Source organism: Mastomys coucha, unplaced genomic scaffold (assembly GCF_008632895.1).
Source record: "Mastomys coucha isolate ucsf_1 unplaced genomic scaffold, UCSF_Mcou_1 pScaffold15, whole genome shotgun sequence".
Lineage (NCBI taxonomy): Eukaryota > Metazoa > Chordata > Mammalia > Rodentia > Muridae > Mastomys > Mastomys coucha.
The window spans coordinates 149,246,258-149,257,518 of NW_022196897.1; the positions used below are offsets into that span (position 1 = coordinate 149,246,258).

Here is an 11,261-nt window from a genome sequence, read left to right on the forward strand (position 1 = left end):
CAGGATACAGGACAGCGTTTGCAAAGGGAAGAGGCAATGGGCTAGTGATCTGGTGGAGTCAGCCTTTGTTACGGGGCTGGAGAGTGAGAACCTGCAGCCAGCAGAGCTGGGAGCCTGGAGCTCAGGACAGCATGCAGCGTCAGGTCCTGAAGCCCCTGAAGCTTGTCTGAACTACCAAGTGCCACAGGAAGTCAGCAGAAGAGACACTTTAGGGGACTTCCAGCACCATTCTCAATCAACTGTGCCTCGTGTTTCTCTTTCCTCCTGTCCCTTCACAGCTCACATTAGAGTTAAAACTCTTACATTCATGGCTCCGGTAATGGGAACATGAGCGCTAAAGGCTGGCGTAGCCTCAGATAGACAAAGGCTTCAGGATGCCTTTTTTGCAGGAGCTGTCCTGGAGGCTGTCACTGTGGCCCCGCCCCGTCCCCATTTCCAAACAGTAGGCCCGAGGCTGCTGTGGCAAGTGAGCAAGTCTTCCAAGGAGAACCATGGCTGAGGACTGACTGTCTGGACCAACCACTGGATCTAGGCTGAAGCAACCCTCCAGTGTGTCCGATTGGGTTACAAGGTGCTTCCCTGGCTTCCCTGTCAGAGTCACATGACGCTGACTGGATCGTGTTTGCTACCACAATGGCTGCCCAGAAACCACAGCCCAGTTTGTAGCCTGATATCAGCAAAGGCAAGAAGACCATGAGTTCATGAACAGGCCAGACTAAACTGCATAGTGAGACCTCATTAATACTTAATTAAGAACTCAGTGAAAGTGGATGCTCCACTCTCCAAGAATCCTGATTTTTTTTGACCCCCGTAAGAAGGCAGGAGCCCAATTTCCTCTTCCAAGTCACTGACTTGTTCAGACCCCACAGCCATGTGCCCTTGCCAACATGAGGACCTAAGTTCGAGCCCTCAGAACCTGTATTAAATATAAAGGCCAGCGTGGTGGCATGTGCTTGTAATCCCAGCGCTTGGGAGTCTAACACCAGCATATCTTAGACTGGGGCTTGCTGGTCAGACAGCTATGCCTACTCGGAAAGCTTCAAGCTCTTGGGAGGCCCTGTCCAAACCACAAAGTGGGCAGCACTCATGGTTGTCTCCTGGCCTTCACACATCCATACCGTGGCTAGTCTCCTGGTGCCCCTCCCAGGCTTCCGGATCACAACAGCTCTGTTCATTACAAGACCTGCTGTCAGCTGATCACAGACCTCCCCTAGCTCCCCTTGGAAATGATCACTTACGTGAGCTCTATGCAAACCAGTCCTTTGCTGATTTCTCTACAGCCGATACGTATTTAGGATACTTCTCCAATTCTTAGCTCTTCATTAGTCTAGAATTGCAGGGGTTCATTCAATTTTATACACCCTCCTTACTTAATGAAAGATAAGTCTGACCTTATTACTCAGGGCAGAGTCTCTCCATTCCCAACCCCTCCCCACCCCCACCAGCTAAATGGGAAAGCCAGATAAGACTTGGCTGGGACGGGAGGGTTAAGAGGCAAGGGGCCTTGACTACAGAGCTTTTGAATTCATGGGAAAGGGTGTGTGGGTGTGCTATGCCTGCTGTTTGTGTGAAGTAGGACTGTGAAAGCGCCTGCTGGGCGTCGAGCAGCCTGCAGAGGGGTTGTAAAGGCTCTGGTATGGTGTTCCTCTCACCCGAGGGAGGCAGGGAGGTAAGATGGAGAGGCTGGCGGCTGAGGCTGAAGAAGTGTGCACGCTTCTCCTTTCCATGGCTGCTCTAGCAAATCCCCGCAAACCAAAGCCAGCACCTCTTGTTGAAATCACAGTTCCAGGAAGTCAAGCTCCCCCAGGAGGCTCTGGGGTGTCCGTCCATACCTCTGCTAGCTTCTAGACTCTAGAATCTAGAGGCTTCCCTGGCTTATGACTGCGTCTCTCCTTGAACTCTGGCCTCTCCTCTATCAAGGATAGCTCTCTTGTCCTTCTCATGGACTCTTATGGTGGAATTTAGTCTAGAACAATCTCCCAATGTTGTGATCCTGAGCCTGAACTTTCCCTGCAAAGACCACTTATTTCTGTTACATTACAGGTTGTGAGGATTATGGCTTAATATTTTTTTTATGAGAGTGTGTATGTGCACGTGTGTCAGAGCATGTATGTGCATGTGCCATGGCACACCTGTGGAGGTCAGAGGACAACTTGCAGAAGTCAGTTCTCTTCTTCCTCCCTGTGGGCTCCAGGGGTCAAACTCTAGTTGTCAGATTTAACAGCAAGTGGCTTTACCCTCTGAGCCCTCTCACCGGTCCATGACTTGATGATATCTTTAGTAGGGGTGTGGCACTTTCCCACTTGCCTTCCATGCTTGAACACCTTCTAGGTGTCAGGCATTGCTACAGGCTTCATGAACCCTGAGACTCTGGTATGAAGAACTCAGCCCCCAGAGGGTGGTATTATGAGGTGCTATGAACCTTTAAGAGGCAGAGCCTACTGAAAGGCTGGCTCTTAGGGACACAGGGATTGTGGTATCCTGGTCTCTTTTCCCCCTGGCTCCAGATGTGGCCCTTTGCTCTCACACTCCCATCATGCTTTGCCACCCCAACAGAGGTCCAAAGGCACATGCCCTCTCACCCCTTCCCACCCTTACCGCCCTCCCCAGGCTTAGACTTCAACTTTCAGAGCCCTGAGCCAAAATAATCCTCGCTTAACTTTGTGAGCAGACTCGGGGACGTTGTTATATTACTGCAAAGCTGACAGACACAGCCTAAAGAATGCTGTGGGTATTGAGTTAGCGGTGGGGGTCTGTGGACCTGGAAGAGACCCCTGACTCAAATGAGGGTGGCGATAGCTTCATATATGGGGGCACTGGCCTTTGTGGGGTGGGAAGTGATAAAGGAAACACAATTTCTTGGAGTACCAGGACTTATGTCTCACTGGCCTCATCTGCCCGAGGTCATCACTAACAACACTGACTGGGGCCTTGAGTTTTGGTGGAGGCTCAGCCAAGCGCGCACAGCAGAGCAGATGACTCTTGGAACTGCCTCATCCCTCCTATGAGGAATTGGGCATGAGACAGACCTGTCCTTTGTGAATGAAAACGCTACCTAGTTCTCAGGCCAAGCCCCTAGATGTCACACCTCCCAAGTCCCTCCCTGCATCTACCTCCCAGTTCTACCAGGCTGCAGGCAGCACAGGGGACACCCAAATGCCACGTGTCTCGGGTGTTGTCTCCACCCAGATGTCCCCAAGAAGCCATCTCTGCAGAAGTAGGTGAGACTTTGATCTTTGGTGGACATTTCATAAATGTCCAGACCCCTGTGGCTCTGACTCCACCCATAGCTCTGACCCCAGAGGCCACCAATCCCTTCTGGTCCCCTGCTTGATTGCTAGGTCTCACAGGAACATGGATTCATCCCTTCTCCTGAAGCTGCCAGTATTATGTACAGTACTGGAACCAGACCCCTTTACAAAATTAAATATGCTCAGGGCTTTCTCCCTCAACTTCCTCGTCTTAGCTGATTAAACATTCATTTCCAAGACAAAAAGAGTCAATTTAGTATGAAAGCTATATTTTGCCGGTTTAATTTAAAGCGCCGCACCTCCATCTGACCTCTATTTTCATAACTCAATAATTTTATCCTATGTTGATTGTTTCATTTTGAGCGAGATATTGTATTTATAAATCAGTCTCTAAAGTGCCCAGAGAAAGTCGGAGGGTGGAATTTATTAAGCTTCTCTCGGAGTCTGAGATCACTCCTTCCGGAATTGTCTGGGAAGCAGAGTTCAGGGTTGCTGTGTGCAGAGGGGAAGGGGGTCTACCAGGAAGGGGCGGGACTCGATGTTCTACCATGAGGGGAAATCCAGCCCCAGGGAACCAGAGCTTGGGGGTGGGGGTGGGGATGTGTGGCAGGGAGCAGAATCACACTGGAGTCTGGTGGTCAGGAATCTGGGCCTTTGCCAGGCTGCACCCTTGTGGCACTGGAATGGCATGGTCCCATCTCAGTCTTCAGTACAGGGACAGGACACCAGTCACTCAGACATTCTCCTCTCATCTTTGAGGCCTCTGTGTTCTTGTCCTTGGTCGTGTGGAGGCTGGAGGTTAATGTTTGGTGTCCTTAATCTCTGTGTCAGGGATACAAATTCAGGTCTTCATGCTTACGAAGCACACCTTTTTTTGCTCACGAAGCCATTTTTCCAGCCCCTGCTTCCAGTCTTGTTGGATTTCTTGGGACTTAAGGCAAGCCAATCCTCCCTCAGCCTCAGTTTCCCCACCACTGGACTGGGCTTAGGATCCCAGCTTTAGTGAAATGGCATAACTGCTTTGCCCGCTTCACTGTACTAGACAAGCACATGGGTAGGAGGTGATAGAATTCCCAGTGCCTTTACTACATATGCCAAGTCGTTGGGAGCCTATTAAAACTAAGATCAAGTCCCGGGTGCTGAGTTTTAGATCCTTTGTGCTCTAGTCTCAATCCCAAAGTGTTTGAAGAGCTTGGTTGTTCTCCAGGACACTGGGGCTATGGGCCAGGCCTGGGGACTCCCAATTCAGGTGAAGGGCCGTTGCAGGCCAGTATCATGCAGTAATCGTTAGAGGCGGGACGGAAACCTACTTGCACTTGACCCGCTTGCTTTACATTCTCTCATGAGAGAACTTATACACAGCCTTGGGTTGGGCCTACCTGGTAATGGTGAGTCCCAACTGCGGGTCCTTAATAGACCTTCTAACACTCCTCTGCCCCTGCAGCTGCGTGCTGTTCCTTGCCAGGGTTTCTTCCTGCTCAGTGCTCCTCTGACGCTGCCCCCAGGCTCAGTCTACCTTCTTGGATGGGTTGACACACAGGAAATCTCCCTCAGAGTCTGAGACACAAAGACCAAAGATCTCCAACTCAAACTTTTTTCTTTTTCTTTTTTTTTAATATGAAAAAGAAATAATTTTAATAAATATATCCACACAGATAAAATGAATATAAAATAATATTATGCATCTGAATCATTCTTTGGAATAGGTAACATAAGGATATATATTTAAATTTTAATGTCTAGGTTTAAGGACATGATGTATATAAACATACAATTCTGGTAGCAATGGTTCCTCATTGTACCCTATCCCCGTTCTAGTACCCAACAAAATCTCTATCCATTAAGGATCTAAATTATTTTAAAAGAATACTCCTAGACCAGCAGACTTCATTCCTAATGGACAATGTTCTCACTCATACAAGAATATCACATCTGGGCTTTTCAATATCAAACTTTTTTCTTAATGACATGGCAGTAGACACTCCCCCCAAGGCCAACCAATTGTTTTTGTTATTTTTTTTAAAAAAATATTTATTTGTTTTTATTTTATGCACATTGATGTTTTGCCTGCAGGAGTAGCTGGGTGACATGTGTAACTCCTGGAGCTGGAGTTACAGACAGTTATGAGCTGCCATGTGGGTGCTGGGAATTTGAACCTTGGTCCTCTAGAAGAACATCCAGGGGATCCTGGATGTTAAAAGAAAGCAGGCTAGTGAGCTATAAGGAGCAATCCAGTAAACAGCACCCCCACCCCCCACCTCCACCCACCACCCCCATGGCCTCTGCTTCAGTTCCTACCTCCAAGTTCCTGTCCCTGACTCTAATGAATAATGAACTATAAACTGTTAAACAAACCCTTTCTTTCCTCACCAAGTTGCTTTTGGTCAAAGTGTTTTAATCCAACAATATAAACATAACTATGACAGATATCTATATATCCATCCATCTATCAGTCTGTTTTGTTGAGAGAGAGAGAGAGAGAGAGAGAGAGAGAGAGAGAGAGAGTCTGTCTGTCTGTCTGCCCCTCAGAGGACAACTTGAGGGAATCAATCCCCTCCCCTTTCTCCATGTGGGACCTGGGAATCAAATTCAAGTCATATAGTTTGGCAGCCTACTGCTACTGTACCCATTGGACTACCCTGCCCCCCTGAGCCCCGCAGTTGCTTTTTGTCAGGACAGTTTTATCACATGGCCACAGAAATGAGAGGAGGACACTTCCTGTTCTCCTTCTCTCCCTCCTCCCCGTTGTCACTGATTTTCTTGATTTTTAACACCTTCCAAAGGTCACAGGCATGGTTTTGTGCTCAGGCTGAGCTCCGTTCCAAGGCCAGCTCTTACACTTATTTCCATTGGTTTAAGACCCAGAGCAGGGGGTTCAGAGTCCTGTGCCTTGATTTTTCCATCTGTACTATGGAGCTCAGGGTACTTGCCCTATGGGAACGTGGAAAGTCTGTGGTTGGAGCAATCTAAGTGGCACACAGTAGGTCCAATCAGTGTAAGCTACAGTGCTTAGAAAAGCATTCTATTCATGGACTAGGTGTGAGTAGATACCTCTTCATCTCTAGGTTCAGCCAGCCTGGCCTGCTGGGTGTGGGCTTGGCTGTGGCAAGTGTCTGGGCCGTTCACCAAGGCAAGTCTGCAAGATAGGAGTTGGAAGGCCAAGTGGGAGGCCCTTGAAGACTGAAGATGGGGTGAGGGCAGTCAGGGCTTGGTGGGATCAAGCACGTCCATTGTGGCAGGGTGTCATGATGTCATTCAGGCCTTGGCATTTAAAACCAACACCAGTGACAGTTCTGTTTCCTGCCAAAAGAATGAGGGCCCAAGAAACAACTTGTCTTAGCTCCGTGACCAGGGGAGGCATTGGTCACAGTCAACACAGGGGGAGCCACGTTTTTGCCTCCTGTCAGACAGGAGTGAGAGGAAGACCAATTTCCAAAATGGGCCCTGGCTGGACAGAAACAGGCCACTCAGAGGCCCCATGTTTTCTTGTTACGCACTGGAGTCTGGGTGTGATGCCCCTCCCCCACCTTTTTTTTTTTCAGAAGCCATAAGCCAAAGAAATGTGTCTTTTTACATTTTATAAAACTCAGGGAAAAAATGGCTTTAAACAGCTTTTACTCCCCTGCTATAATTATTTATTTTCAAACACTCCTGCAGGGGACTGCTCCGTCTTCTTATCCCAGACTCCTTTTGCTCATAAATGAACCATCACTTCAATAAATCATTATGAAAACAGAGACTAACACCGGCTCTGAGAGGTTGAAAGATTTATGTAACACATTTATGTCTCCCATTTTCTCATTCTGGTACTCCGCAGCAAAAGCTAAGCTAATAAAAGCTGCTATTAATATTTCTTGTTGCCTAGCAACCCGAGAGCGGGAGTAATAGCTTGGGCTAGAAAAATAGATGACCGATAAGGAAAAATTCAATTCTTTTATTATCTCAGGGGAAATGCCCTTTTACTGGAACATTATGATGTACGAGTGTGAAGTTGAACACAAAAGATTTGTGTGTGAGTGTGCATGAGTGTGTGTTTCTATTTTTAATGAACATCATTTTACCTCCCCTAACTCTTTCTGAGTACTTTTGTTTTCCTTTGCACCCCCACCATCCCATCCCTCATGCTTAATTTAGCTACTAGTGTAGTTAAGGATCTGTCAGTGTTTCTTTTTTTAGCTTAAAAATGGTTTCTGCAAAGGTTTACAACTTGGTCATAAAAATTCACTCCCCGTTAGGACTCAGGGCAGCGATAAGCCAGCGTGCAGCTCGCTTCTCCACAAATGGATCACATTGGTTGAGAGATAAGATTCATGGATTTCTTTTTTTTTTTTCCAAGAAGGAAGGTCAGAATGGAATGAAGTATGTTTCTTTCTTTCTTTCTTTTTCCCCCTGTGTTGAAGTTTTCTTTGGAATCCAGGGATGTTGTCTGTTCCGAGAGTGGCTTGCCACAAAGTTTGGGAGTGTGCTCAATGAGGACAAGATTGGGACACAGTCTTTTACTGAGCACCACCCGCTGTATAAAGTTTGGGCTCATTGCCTCTCCCCATTTGTCCGATGTAGAACGGGAGGCTTAGAGAGGTTAGGGGCTGATTAAAGTAGCAATGTGTGCGGTGAGGTCCTCACGCGTGTAGGCCTTCTCATCCGTGAGCCAGGCAAGATAGTTCTCCACAGAGGCTGTCCTGTGTACTGCCTGATGAGGGCTGTCCTGTGTATTGCCTGATGAGGGCTGTCCTGTGTACTGCCTGATGAGGGCTGTCCTGTGTGCTACCTGATCAGGGTTGTTCTGTGTATTGCCTGATCAGGGCTGTCCTGTGTACTGCCTGATGAGGGCTGTCCTGTGTACTGCCTGATGAGGGCTGTCCTGTGTACTGCCTGATGAGGGCTGTCCTGTGTGCTGCCTGATCAGGGTTGTTCTGTGTATTGCCTGATCAGGGCTGTCCTGTGTGCTGCCTGATCAGGGCTGTCCTGTGTACTGCCTGATGGCTGTGCTCTCTATTCCCACCATTCAGTACCTCTCACCCCAAAGCAAAAGCAAACTAGTCTCTCCAGGACCAGGGACATAGCTCAGCCAGAAAAACTGTAAAGTAGTTGCCTTACAAGAACATGAGTTTGATCCTGAGAACCCACATTTTAAGGAGCCAGGTGTAGCTGCACGCAGCTGTAATTCCAGTTCCCCGGACAGGAGAGACAGCCCTGGGGCTCTCTGACCAGCCAGCCAGTCTGCCTAGTGAGCTTCAGGTTATTGGGAGACCGTGACTCAAAAATCAGGGGTGGGAGGCATCTGAAGACTTCGGATTGCCTTTGATCTCCATTCACACATGCATGTGAAAGACCCCCAGAACTGGGGAGATCCTTACTCAAGTCTCGGGATGACGAGACCACCCAATGACTCATGAGAGACCGAACTTGCTGCAATCACATGATGTTTATTGGGGATACCGGTACCGGGGTCGATCTCGTGACCTTGTCAGCCAGAGGAGTTCGACCCCGAACACAAGAAGTGAGGGGTATTTAAGAGAAAATCCACAAGCTGGGGGTGGGGAGAGGGTTACCAAGGAAACAGGATATAAAAACAGTGGAAAATTTCAGATGGACCCAACCCAAGGTATTCAGTTAGGGAGGGGAACATATTCATTCTAGGAATGTAATCTTCATCTACTGGTCGACAGGGTGGAGAGTCTCATAAACCAGTAGACCTTCATTCTTAGTTCCGCCCTCATTGTGGATCATTCAGGAGGGGCAGGTATCAGGAACCAGAGCCCTGAGGCTCTGAGTTAGCCAGGTTCTTGGAACTAGCCAGTCTATATTCCTGGCTGGCTACAGTGGCCCTCCATGTCCTTTTAGGTAAAGGTTATACACCATACATTTCTATTAAATGCCCTCATTTTAAATTCTAAGATTCTCCAGTCTTTCACATGCATATTTGTTTACACATGTGTGTGCACACGCACACACACTAAATAAATAGAATGGAAATTTAAAAAGCATTGTATCAAAATATTATTTTCCTGATGTCTGTGCTTTCGGGTGTTGCCGTCTAGTGTATGAATCTCTTGCCTTTCCCAATCACAGACCACAGGGAAACCTTTTGAGAAGAGGGAATCATGCATAACGGTCCCCAGTTAGAAATGATCTTTGCCATGCAAGGGACACTTAGCAATGTGTAGAAAGTGTGTGAGTGGGTATGTGTGTGCGTGCGTGTGCGCGCATGAATGTGTGTGTGTGTGTGTGTGTGTGTGTGTGTGTGTGTGCGTGCGCACGTGCCATGGCATGCAGGTGGTAGTTAGGACATAACTTGCAGGAGCTGGCTCTCACTGTCTGCCACCTAGTTCCCAGATATCAAACTTATGGTGTGCTGGGCGGTGGTAGCACATGCCTTTAATCCCAGCACTTGGAAGGCAGAGACAGGCGGATTTCTGAGTTTGAGGCCAGCCTGGTCTACAGAGTGAGTGCCAGGACAGCCAGGGCTACACAGAGAAACCCTGTCTCGAAAAAAACAAAAACAAAAACAAAACAAAACAAAACAAAACAAACCTTATGCTGTTAGACATGAAAGTAGGGTATCATTTTTTCCACTCCAAAAATTATAAAGATCAAAGTCAACACAACAGCATAGTCAGTGTACCAGGCACCCTCATTAAGGCGGGAGCAGGCTGAACACATGGAAGGATCCACTGTCTGTTTCTAGGCTACATGGGACGGCTTGAGCTAAGCCTGTGTTGTACCTTCGCCAGCACAGGCGTCTGGTAGGGGTCAGCTAGCCGTTGGTGTCTGGCTAGCACTGGGTGAGTGGAAAGGGAGCATCAATTGCCCGGTGTCACCTAGCTGGACAAAGTAGAGAGCCGGAACCTGAAGCCAGGCTTTTTAGATGTGTTGAGCTGACTCTTCATTGCTTACAGGGTTGTTCTCAAGCCATGAGAGATGTAAAGGCACTCTGGGGTGTTCCCAGTCTGGGGATGGGACACACGCAGCATCCCTGACTTCAGCTGGCATCCACTTGACCCTCCCTGTGGATGGCTCACTTCAGCCTCACAACCTCCATAAACAGGCAAGAGCTAGTGAGGACCAGTGACCTAACCGCCCTCAAGAACACACCCACCACAGCTGGCCTGCGGGGCACAGCTCATGAGCGCATGGTCCCATGTTTCTTGTCCTGTGGGACACACAGAGCACACTTTGGCCATGTAGCTTCTGAGGAAGTTTCTCCACATGCTCAGCTAGTTCGTTTACCACCTACTATGTTCTTGGCCCTCTTATCCTTTCATAGTTGATATTTTCTTTAATCTTCTGCTCTGGTGAGGAAGTGCTGCCGTATACATACATATATACATAAATACATATATACACATATACAGTATACATGCATACATACATACATACATATACATATATAATGAGATGACAAAGCATAAAGAGAGAAAAGACTTGGCTAGACAGCTATCAAAATGGGATGTCAAGGTTTGAATGCAAGAAGACTGACCCCCAGCCTGGGTTCTAGGCAACCTCTTGGTGAGTGAATGGAGACTGAGTGAGTCAAGACTGAGACCCGCTTTACGCGCTTAGGTCTTAGAGAAGCCTTTCAGGCTCCTGTAGTTACAGGAGATGTGAGATACTCAGAACTAGACACACACACACACACACACACACACACACCCGTGCTCCAAGACAAACAGTGTGTTAGAGGTGCAGATGAGAGTCTGGAGGACACCTGCTGAGACTTCCAGGGCTTCGTGTCCTTGAATGAGGAAGACGGTGGGTAGCGGTAGGGCTGGAGAGATGTCCTTGAATGAGGGTGGGGACGGGGGTGGAGGGGTGGGGTGGGGTAGCGGTAGGGCTGGAGAGATGGCTCTATTGTTTAGAACACCAGACCTGTTCCAAAAACCTTCAAGTTTGATTCCTAGCACCCACATCAGGGGTTCACAACTGCATATAGCTCCATCTTAGGAGGAGGAGCATCCAGTCTTCTTGATTTCACCATCATCATCCCCACCAGCCCCCACTTCACCATCA

The 11,261-nt window shown here is 48.1% G+C and overlaps 1 protein-coding gene across 7 annotated transcripts in view; it reads left to right on the plus strand.

The window, feature by feature from the left end:
- Window positions 1-11,261, plus strand: part of Tox2 (TOX high mobility group box family member 2) — a 120,540-nt gene that overhangs the window by 74,267 nt on the left and 35,012 nt on the right. The window lies entirely within an intron of this gene.